Genomic DNA, 12,053 nt, shown 5'->3' with positions numbered 1-12,053 from the left:
CCGGTACATCCGGACGTTCGGTAAACCTCGGTCCGGAGCTGAAAGTGCTGCCCGCATGCCCCCTCGGATTTCGTTCTTTGAGCGTTTGCCTGTCAAGCGCCCGCTTCCCGGACTGGCGGGAGATGGGGCTGGGGGGCCGGGTACGTCCTGGAGCTGTCAGCGGCGTGTTGGTTAAAGGAGGTAATAAATGAGGCCCGTGAGAATGGGAGGGAGCGATTACACAAGGCCTTGTCAGTGCGTTGATTTTACCCGAAGGGCAGCGAGTCAACGTTGAAGAGCCTTGGCAGGGAAGTGAACAACTGTATTTGCATTTTTAAAAGATCGCTGGTTGCAGTGGGGAGAATGGGTAGGACGGAACGAAGTTAGGGGCCAGAACAGTTGGGAAGCTCTTCTCCAGCGAGAGACGGCTGTGGTCGGACCCAGAGGAGGGAGACTGCGGATGGGAAGAAACATCGGAAATGGGGATGAGGCAGAGCTTAGTCCCCAGTGTATTGAGTTGGGTAACCGAAGAAAAGTGATGCCATTTTTTCTTTGGTTTGGGGAGAGAGGATGAGTTTAGGGGCGCTATTAGTTTATTTTTTTTATTTTTTTTTAAAGATTTTATTTATTTATTTGACAGAGATCCCAAGTAGGCAGAGAGGCAGGCAGAGAGAGAGAGAGAGAGAGAAAGAGGGAAGCAGGCTTCCTGCGGAGCAGAGAGCCCGATGCGGGGCTCGATCCCAGGACCCTGAGATCATGACCCGAGCCAAAGGCAGCAGCCCAAACCACTGAGCCACCCAGGCGAGGGGCGCTATTAGTTTAGATATCCACTCATGGGACAGTCGAATATGAGATACGTGGGTTGGAAGCCCCAAAGTTTGGGGCGCGTGCGCGAGCGAGCGTGTGAACATAGGTGTGGAAGCCAGGGACGTGGATAAGACGGTCTAGAGAGGAGTATCTGCATCTGGAGAATGAGATGAGGGCAGAAAACAGAGAAAGGGACACTGAAAAGGGGCAGACAGGAAGGGAAAAAATAATCCAAGAGTGAAGTACCAGGGAAACCGGTCAGAGGGTTAAAGGTAACAGGTTAGGATTACAGTGTGTCCATTGGGTATTGCAAGAGGAAGTCCTTTGGTAATTTTGGAGAAAGTTGTTTCAGAGATACTGTGGGATAGAAACCAGAGTGAAGTAAACCGAGTGACTGGAAATGGACAATATAGAAAAAGTTTTCTGATGGTGTTGACTGTAAAAAAGAGGCTAGCCCGTAGGGTGTAGCATGAGTCAGGATTCCACAAAAAGGGGAGGACTTTTAGATCCCCTGTGGGACAGTCAGACCTATGGTACCAATGGCAATTGAATACACAGATCTGAATAAGGGAGAATTAAATGGAAATTACTAAATGGAAAGAAAAGCATGAGTAGAAGAATACGGATGGCACATTTACACAGGCATTTAACAGTTAACCATGGGGGCACCTCGGGGCTCCGTCGGTTAAGTGTCTGCTTTCCGTTCAGGTCATGATCCCAGAGTCTTGGGATCCCTCTAGCTCGCTCATGCCCTCGCTCAAATAAACAAGATTTTTTTTAAAGTAACCATGAAGAATGGGCCTGGGGAGGATGAAGGATGAAGATTTCTACTTATTATTTTAGATCCATCTTCACTGTTTGAATTTGTTTTACTATGTACATATATTACTTTTATAGAAAGCTACTTTTTTAAAACTCCAGTGATGTATAGGCCAGAAATTCTGAATCACCAACATTTCAGTGGCACTTGAAGCCGTGGATTTGGGCAAACTCCAGAGAACAGCAGAGGGCTAAGAAGAGTGCTCTGGGGGAATTCCAACATTTGTAATATGTGAAGAGGAGTCCTTGGAGAATCTTTGAAAAGGAACAGCCAATGAGAAGAATAAAAATTAAGTGACGATTCTTATAGAATCTGAGGGACGAGAGTGTTTTTTTTTTTCTTTAAGATTTTATTTATTTATTTGAGGGGGTGGGGCTAGGAAGAGGGAGAAGCAGACACCTCGCTGAGCAGGGAGCCCAATGCCAGCCTGGAGGCTCCATCCAGACCCCTGGATCATGACCTGAGCTAAGGCAGATGCTTAACCAACTGAGCCACCCAGGCACCCAGGAAGAGAGCGTTTCAAGAGGATCAGAGTTGTTAAAAGTGTCACATATCCCCAGAAAGGCAGCTAATAGGAAAGGTGGCTTTAGGTCCAGACCTAATTTTCCTCGAAGCTTGGTCAAATCCAGCTCGTGAACCTTCCCCCAGATATTACGAGGGATTTGAGCCCTGTGCTGTTATGCCCTTACGGATCATGGCTGCCAGTTACAGTCTTTCAAGGGACCTTGAAGCCACCTCTGACCCCACCAGTGCTGCCTCTCCTGATCCTTACTATGGCACTGAAGCTGCTATCAAGACGAACCGGAGTGGGGGCGGGGTGGAGGCGCCTGGGTGGCACAGTCAGTTGAGCCCCTGCCTTTGGCTCAGGTCATGATCTCGGGTTTTGGGATTGAGTTCCACGTTGGGCTCCCTACTCCGCGAGGAGCCTTCTTCTCCCTCTCCCTCCCTCCCTGCTTGTGCTCTCTCTGTCTCCCAAATAAATAAATAAAATCTTTAAAAAAAGAAAGAAAAACCTGTGTGAGGGTGCCTGGCTGGCCTAGTGGGTAGAGCATTCAGCTCTTCATCTCGAGATTGTGAGTTGAAGCCTCACATTGGGTGTAAAGGTTACTTGAAAAAATAAAATAAAAAATAAATTGGAGCTGGATTAGCTCTTTAGAAAAAAAAAAAAAAAGGAAGAAAAAAGAAAAGACAGACCTGTGTTGCAAGAACTGATGAAGATAAGGAATTTAAAGTATAGGTTGGAGTTGAGAAGGTCAAACAGTAACTAGGGAAAAAATACATGTAAATAAAAATAAATTCATTAAAAAAAAAAAGAAGTAACTAGGAGTCATACAGCTTTTCCTAAAACCACCCAGAATGAGAGGAAGAGCTGGCTGAGAGGTTACTGAACAAGATGCTGATGTCCACAAGCATGAGGGCTAAAGGGTAAAGGAGCCAGTGGCACCGGCTTCAAGGAGGAATGAGTTTTGCAAGAAAATGAAAGCACAGTTGTCTGGAGATGAACAGCCTCTGCTTTCGAAGGTTGCGTCCATTAGACAAAGTCGGAATTTCTACCCCACTCATTTCCCCCTGAGCCCACCGGAACTCTGTTCCTTTGTACGCAGCCTCCTCTCCAGCCGGGTGTTCTTCACAGAATGCTCCCTGGCTTTTCCCGGAGGAAGACTCATCAGGACGCAGACAGCTGTGATGTTCCTTGACTTGAGCTCGTAGCCCTTCCTTGGAGCTTCAGCCAAGAAATCATCCCTCTGGCTTTCCGACACGGGCCGCTTCAGCTTGATCCGATTCCCCTCCTCCTCTGCTTCTCAACACTGTCCCCACAGCTGTCTCTTCTTCGGTGCCGTCTGTAACCTTTCACGTGCTCCCAGTTCCACTGTGTCCTGCCTGTTGTTCGTTCGTAACTCGCTAATGCTCAGTGATTAGAAAGCATTTTTTCTGAACTTGGGAAAATCTCTATCTTTGTCACTTCTGCTTATTGGTCCTATTTTTCCCCCTTAGCTACATGTCAGTGCTCCAGATAGCTGCTGTGTCCCCACTAAATTTTTTTTTTTTTTCCAAATCAACGATCGTACCAATTCAAATAGTAGTTGTTGTACCTTTGTTGATCTGAATGCTCTGTTAGGACTGCTTGTCCCAGTCCACGCTGTTCCCCAGCTCTGCCAAAATTAAAATCTTTACAGAACAGACATTCCCTTAAAGAAGATTCCGCTGTTGTGGCGCCTGGGTGGCTCAGTGGGTTAAGCCTCTGCCTTCTGCTCAGGGTCTTGGGATCGAGCCCCACATCGGGCTCTCTGCTCAGCAGGGAGCCTGCTTCCTCCTCTCTCTCTGCCTGCCTCTCTGCCTACTTGTGATCTCTGTCTGTCAAATAAATAAATAAAATCTTTAAAAAAAAAAAAAAGATTCCACTGTTAACAACCCACTGTTCTAAGTATCTTCTTGACTCTTCCAGGGCCATTCTTTTTTTTTTTTTTTAAAGATTTTATTTATTTATTTGACAGAGAGAGATCACAAGTAGGCAGAGAGGCAGGCAGAGAGAGAGAGAGAGAAGCAGGCTCCCCACTGAGCAGAGAGCCAGATATGGGACTCGATCCCAGGACCCTGAGATCATGACCTGAGCCGAAGGCAGCGGCTTAACCCACTGAGCCACCCAGGCGCCCTTCCAGGGCCATTCTGACTCCCATATCCCTGTCCCCTTTACTCTTGAACTTCATCCTACAGCAGCTTACCTTTCTGTTCTCTCTTGTTCTTGGATCCCCATGAACTACAGGCTGTTCCTGTTACTCATTTTCACCCAACATTTGACTAGCTCCAAACTTCATTTCAGCTTCAAACCCAACTATAAGCCAAACTTTAAGCTAGAATTCCAGTGTCTCCTCGCTCCTGGATAGAAGAAGGAGGGCCACCGTCACTGAATCGTAATGATCTTCCTAAAACGCTCCTTAACCGGTTCCCTTTTTTTGTTCCCCTGCTCTGACTTTAACCAATAAGTCTTTGGACGAGTTCCTTAATTTCTCTGAGCTTTTTTCATCTGTAAAAGGGAAAATACAACATCCACCCCATAGGTCATTATTTTAATGATTATATGAAATTAACATATGAGCTTTAGCATACAGCCCAGCCCATAGTAAGTATTCTATAAATGTGACCCAATATTTAGGTACTACCCTTCTCCCTGGTTTCAGAAACTTCCCAGGTTCTTTTTCAGTGCTCTCTGCTGCCCCCGTGGGGACAACTTCTGAGTCACTGGTATCCGACAGGCCCTGCCGCAAAAGAGCCCTCTCTTATGCCAACCTCCCTTGCTAATTAGAGAATCAGTTCTTGGTTGGTTGGTCAAATAAAAAATGCTTTATATTCCAGCCCATTCTCTGTCTTTTTAAAAGAATGTGTCGGGGGTCGCCTGGGCAGCTTAGTCGTTAGGCATCTGCGTTCGGCTCAGGTCATGGTCCCAGTGTTCTGGGATCGAGCCCCAATTGGGCTATCTGTTCAGTAGAGAGCCTGCTTCACCCTCTCTCTCTACCTGCCTCTCTGCCTAGTTGTGACCTCACTCTCTGTGTTAAATAAATAAATAAAATCTTTAAAAACAAAAAAGCAAAACAAAAAAAAAAAAATACTGTCTGTGACATTCTCCTAGCTTTATTAATTTAGTAACACTGGCGAGGCACCTGGCTGGCATCAGTTGGTTAAGCATCTGCCTTTGGCTCAGGTCATGGCCCTGCGGTGCTGTGATCAAGCCTGGCATTGGGCTCCCTGCTCAGCGGGGCGCCTGCTTCTACCTCCCCTCCCTACCCCACCCCCGCCACCGGCCACTCATGCCCTGGCTCATGCTCTCGAAAACAAAATTCTTTTTTAAGAAGATTTTTAATTTATTCATTTGAGACAGAGAGAGAGCACAAGCAGGGCAGAGGGGCAATGGCAGACGGAGAAGCAGGCTCCCCAGTGAGCAGGGAGCCCAATGCGGGGCTAGATCACAGCATCCCAAGATCATGACCTGAGCTGAAGGCAGATGCTTAACTGTCTGATGCCAACCAGGCGTCCCAATAAATAAAATCTTAAAAAAAAAAAAAAAAAAGAGATTTGGAGCACTTGGGGGTTCAGTCAGGCATCCAACTCTAGGTTTTGACTCAGGTCATAGGTTGTGGGATTGAGCCCTACAGCTGTAGCCCTTACCCCCAACTTTGCAGGCTTCCTGATCAGTGGGGAGTCTGCTTGAAAGATTCCCTCCCTCTGCCCTTCCTCCCACTCATGTTCTCTCTCTTTCTCTCTCAAAGCAAATAAATTGTTCAGTTGGTTAAGCAGCTGCCTTCGGCTCAGGTCATGATCCCAGCGTCCTGGGATCGAGTCCCACATCGGGCTCCTTGCTCGGCAGGGAGTCTGCTTCTCCCTCTGCCTCTGCCTGCCATTCTGTCTGCCTGTGTTCGCTCTCTCTCCCTATATCTCTCTCTGACAAATAAATTTTAAAAAGATCTTAAAAAAAAAAAAAAAACCCTAGGGGCACTTGGGTGTCTCAGTCGTTAAGTGTGCTTGCTCAGTGTCCTTGCTTCTCCGTCTCCTGCTCCTCCTGCTTGTGTTCCCTCTCACTGTCTCTCTGTCTGTGAAATAAATGAGTAAAATCTTAAAAACAAAACTCTAGTAACACGGGCAAGGAAAGTCATTCAGTTGTTTATTTAATAAGTATGATAACCATCTACTGATGTCAGATGCTGTGATAGGCATACAGGAGGGACACACAGTGGTGAACAAAACAGACATGTCTTCATGGAGCTCACTAAGGAAAGAAAAATATTCTAAATTGAGATAGGGACTATGAAGAAAAGGAACAGAGGCTGCGACAGGAAAATGAATGATCTGGGAAGGTCTCCTGTTGAGGTGACATGGAAACGGAGACCAGAGGGCCAAGACAGAGCCAGTATCTTGCGGAGAATGGGGAGGGGTATCCTAGGCTGAGGACACCTGCAAAAGGTCCAAAGGCAAGAGAGACCCCACACCCTGGGAGCCTGGATGACCGTGGGCATCTGGAAACCACAGCCTTCTTTCCCATTGCTCGTAGATCACTCTTTAATAACTCCATAATTTTACTAAGAATCAATAATCTTTTTTTTTTAATTTTTTAATAATCTTTTCTTTAATTTCCAGAATTCACCATCTAGAATTTCCCTCTTTGAAAATGTGGACATTTGCCATATTGTGAGTTCTTTAGATTATATAAAGGGGACACAATATCACTTACATAATACTTCTGATTTCTAGAATACCATGTGTCCAGGGCCTGAACTCATTTAAAATGCTAAGAATCCTGTTACTATTTTAGTTTATCATTAATTAACTTACAACTAACAGAAATAAGTTTCCTCCTCATATTTCATCATTTCCTCATGTTCCAAGCTGTAGCTATTTATATACATTTTTATATTGCTAAAATAATAATGTAATTAGCTTTATTGCAGATGATATCTTATTTATCTAGGCAACTCATGAGAATCCACTTTAAAATTACTACAAATAATAGTAGAATTTAGTTAAGTGGGAGGAAAGTAACATGCAGAAATAAATATCCTTTACATATATAAACAGTAAGTTAAAGATGTAATTAAAGAAAAGACTCCGTAGCAACAAAACAGATAAAATGCCTAGGAATAACCTTAACAAGAATGTGCAGGATCTGTCTGAATTTTAAAATGCTACCCACATAAAAGAAAACTTGAACAAATGGAAAGTAACATCATGTTCTTGGATAGAGAGAATGAATATATAATGATGTCACTTTCCCAAAGTTGTCTATAAATTTAATATGATCTGTAGAAAAATATTGGCAGGATTTTTTAAAAGTAATTTTTAAAGATTCTATTTATTTATTTGAGAGCGAGAGAAAGAGAGTGCAAGCCGGTTGGGGTGAGGAGCAGAGGGAGAGATAAGCAGGCTCCCCACTGAACAGGGAGCCTGATGTAGGGTGTGATCCCAGGACCCTGAGACCATGGCCTAACCTGTAGGCAGATGCTTAACCACCTGAGTCACAAAGGTGCTCCTTTGCAGAATTTTTAAAATTAGGGGTGCCTGAATGGCTCAGTGAGTTAAGCCTCTCCCTTCGGCTCAGGTCATGATCTCAGGGTCCTGGGATGGAGCCCTGCATCAGGCTCTCAGCAGAAAGCCTGTTTCCGCCTCTCTCTGCCTGCTGCTCTGCCTACTTCTGATATCTCTGTGTGTCAAATAAATAAATAAAAAATATTTTTAAAAAGGATTTTTAAAAATAAAATAAGTAGGGCGCCTGGGTGGCTCAGTGTGTTAAGCCGCTGCCTTCAGCTCAGGTCATGATCTCAGGGTCCTGGGATCGAGTCCCATATCGGGCTCTCTGCTCAGTGGGGAGCCTGCTTCTCTCTCTCTCTCTCTCTCTCTCTCTGCCTGCCTCTCTGCCTACTTGTGATCTCTGTCAAATAAATAAATAAAATCTTTTAAAAAAATAAAATAAGTATATTTTAAGTTCACAGGGAGAAATAAAGAAGTAACAAATAGAAGCTAGCCCAACCAGAGAGAAAAAATGTATTCCAAAGCTACAATAATTAAAACAATGGGATAACACCCTATGGACAACTTGATGGAACAGAAGTGAAAAGACCTAAATACATATAGAAATTTTATATTGATAAAGGTGTCACCTTAGATCAGTGCAAAGAATCTGTGTTAGGACAACTGAATCAACATCTAGGGAAAAAATGTTGGATCTCTACATCACACCCTTCACCAAAACTAATTCCATATACATTAATAGCCAATCACAATTAATGTAAAGTACTAGAAACTAAAACATAAGGGCACAAAATGAAAAAGTAAAAGAATGGCAAAAGACCCACCATGCAAACAGAAAACAAAAGAAAATTATGTAATGACAGATACAGTAGATTTCAAGCCAAAACCAGTACTAGAAATAAAGGGCATTTCATATCAATAAGTTCAACTTACCAGAAACCTGTAAACTTAAATGCATTTAATACTTTCAAATTATATGGAGGAACAGAGCTACAAGGAAAAAACAATAGACAAATTACAGTCATTATAGGAGACTGAACACATCTCATGGTAAAGAGCATACCTCACTGATAGAGAATATTTCTTTTAGAATCAATAGACCAAAAAAAAAAAAAAAAAAAAATCAGTACGGATACAAACAAGGAGAGCAGCAAACTGAATTCAGCAAGCATAGATAGTTCACTGTAACCGGCAATTGCAAATTATAAATTATCTTCCTTTTTGTTTGTTTCATTTTTTTTTAATTTCAGTTAATAAACATATAGTGTAATATTGGTTTCAGGAGTAGGATTTAGTGATTCATTGCCTACATATAACGCCCAACGCTTATCACAACTGCCTTCCTTAATATCCATCAGCCACTTAGCTCATCCCCAACCCTACAAATTATTTTTAAGCACACTTGGGACATTTTAAAAAAAACTGACATATTGTGCTATAAAGCAAATTTCAACAAATTTTGGAGGATTTAAAATATACAGTGTTTCTTGCTCTCATACAGTTCAGCTACAAATCAGTAACAAGGTAACTGAGAAAGTCTATTTAGAAATTAGGAAACAATTTTAAATAACTCCCCAAATTATGACTGAAGTTAGAGAATAATTGGAACTCAATGATAATAAAAATAGTACGTGCCAAAGTTTACAGGATGGGGCTACAGCTGTGTTTTAACAGGAAAATGTGTAGTCTTAAGTGCACATATTAGGAAAAAAGAAAAGCTGAAAATGTACAAGGCTTGCATTATCTCTAGAACCAAGAATAGTAAATTAAATCCAAAGAGAGTGGAAAAAAGAAAGTGCGCACAAAAAGATGTCTGGAAGGATATATACTCAAAATGATAGCAGTTTTTAATCTCTTGGGGTAGGATTTTTTTTTTTTAAAGATTTACTTATTGGACAGAGGGAGACCACAAGTAGGCAGAGAGGCAGGCAGAGAGAGAGAGGAGGAAGCAGGCTCCCCGCTGAGCAGGGAGCCTGATGTGGGGCTTGATCCCAGGACCCTGGGATTATGACCTGAGCCAAAGGCAGAGGCTTAACCCACTGAGCCACCCAGGTGCCTCACTTGGGGTAGAATTAATTAATTTAATTTTTCTGTATCATTTAAGTAAGGCACAAGAAACAAAGCCATTTCCGTTTTAAGGGGGAAAAGCAGTAGAGGAAAACATGGGACAATCTTTTTGTTGTTGTAACTGTTGGTGTAGTCTCTATACCCAACGTGGGGCTTGAACTCATGATCCTGAGATCAAGGGCCACTCTCTCTAAACACTGAGCCAGCCAAGTGCCCTGAGGGATAATCTAGACTATTACGGTGACATACCCGAAGCTTTAAGCAAAAAGCCTGATAAACTCAAACTCATATATGAAAAATTTATACATGGTTAAAGATATCATGAAGGGGCTCCAGGGTGGCTCAGTCAGTAAAGCATCTGACATCATGGTTTTAGCTCCAGTTATGATCTCAGAGTCCTGGGATGGAGCCCTACTTCCGTCCAGCTCCCTGCCCAATGCAGAGTCTGCTTCTCCCTCTCCCTCTGCTTGTGTGCTCTATCTCAAATAAATAAATAAAATCCTTTTTATAAAAATATTTTATTTATTTACTTGACAGAGAGAGACACAGCAAGATGGGGAATGCAAGCAGAGAAGTGGGAAAGGGAGAAGCAGGCTTCCTGCTGAGTAGGGAGCCTGATGCAGGGCATGATCCCAGGACCCTGGGATCATGACCAGAGCCAAAGGCAGATGCTTAATGACTGAGCCACCCAGATACCACAATAAATAAAATCTTTAAAAATACCGTGAAGAGAAGCAAAGACTGATAATAAACTGGGAAGATTATTTACAACTCATCACAAATGTCTAATTGCTTTGATACAATAACAACAAACCCTCACACAAATCACTGAGAAAAAATGAATAGTAATTGAAAAGAGGTAAAGGATATAAGAATTTATAGAAAAGAAAAGAGGAAATACAAATGAATGCTAAACCTCTCAGAAGACACTTAGCCAGGGGGCCTCACTGGCTCAACTGGTAGAGCATGTGACCCTTGATCTTGAGATCTCAAGTTCAAGCCCCACGTTGGGCACAGAGCTTACTTATTTAAAACAAAACAAAACAAAAAACGATCTTGAGATTCCACTTCAATCAAGGAATTGGCAAAAACAACTGTTACTAAAAATGCTTTGTTTTGGAGGAAACCTTGTTATTTTTTTAATTGCCAATGGTAATATGAATTGGTTTAATCTTTATAGAGGGCCATTTGGCAATATTTAACAAAATTTAAAATGCACACATCTTTTGAGGCAACAGTTCCATATCTGAGTATTTATTGCACATGTGCAAAATGGTGGGTGGACAAGGCTATTAACTACAGAACTGTTTGTAATAACATGAAACTGAACACAGTCTATCCATTCACTAGGGTCTGGTTGAATAACTTATGGTGGTAGATCCCAACAGTGGGATGTATCTACTGCAGAAGAAGAGGGGGGAAAGAGAGAAGGAAAAGAAAAATGAGATAGTGTTAAATGCATTAATATGGAACAGCCTCCAAGATATATTATTCAGTGAGAAAAGGAAAGTGCAGAAATATGTATAGTATGCTCCCATTTGTGTAAAAGTTTTAAAAGAGTATATATGTGTATAGATATTGATTAGTGCATAGAATATTTTTGGAGGGATGTACAAAAAACTAGCTGGAGGAGGGGGCCCCTGGAGAAGGGAACTAAGCAGCCAAGGAATGGGATAAGAGGGAGACTAACATTTGACTCTATATCCTTTTGTACCTTTGAATTTTGAGCAGGTGCATGGGTTAGCTATTCAAAAGCAAATATTTGGGGCCCCTAGGTGGCTCAGTTGTTGAGTGTCTACCTTCAGCTTAGGTCATGATCCAGCTCCCTGATCAGCAGGATGTACTTCTTCCTCTCCCACTCCCCCTGCTTGTGATCCCTCATATGAAATATTTTCTCATGCCTTCCTGCCTTACTTGTGCTGTCTTTCTAGAATGACAGATTTCCCCCACTCTCTCCTTGTCGGTGTATCCAGTATACTCATCCTAAGAGTTCTAGTTCAAATGACATCAGCCTTACCCTATTCTCTGAGGCATTGTTACTCAGAATGCATTTTGTATGTTTCCAGAACAGAGATTTTTTGTTTTATGGTGATTGTCTACAAATAAGTTTCTTCCCCCCAAAGACTATGTCTTTCCATCTTTGTCAGCAACTTTCAAATATACAATACCATATTACTAACTATAGTTACCATGCTCTACATTAGGTCCTCAGAATTTATTCTTCTTATTAGATATTTTGCATCCTTTGACCTGTATTTCTCCATTGTTCCCTCACCCCATCAGCAAAGTCTTGTGACAATGAAATCAAAAGCCTCATTCCAAATCTCTGTACTCTATACCACACAACAGTGCCTACACCCGA

General features: G+C 42.5%; 1 long non-coding RNA gene across 1 annotated transcript; it reads left to right on the top strand.

The window, feature by feature from the left end:
* The first annotated feature begins 60 nt into the window (after window positions 1–60).
* LOC123393722 lies at window positions 61–1,908 on the top strand. Its single transcript, XR_006608524.1, has 2 exons — window positions 61–180; window positions 1,684–1,908. It is a non-coding gene; the product is annotated as an uncharacterized LOC123393722 (long non-coding RNA).
* The last annotated feature ends 10,145 nt before the right edge of the window (window positions 1,909–12,053 follow it).

The sequence above is a fragment of the Mustela putorius genome, unplaced genomic scaffold (genome assembly GCF_011764305.1).
Source record: "Mustela putorius furo isolate JIRA1106 unplaced genomic scaffold, ASM1176430v1.1 tig00000997_pilon_pilon_pilon, whole genome shotgun sequence".
Taxonomy (NCBI): Eukaryota; Metazoa; Chordata; class Mammalia; order Carnivora; family Mustelidae; genus Mustela; species Mustela putorius.
This window is presented reverse-complemented; position numbering and strand designations above follow the sequence as displayed.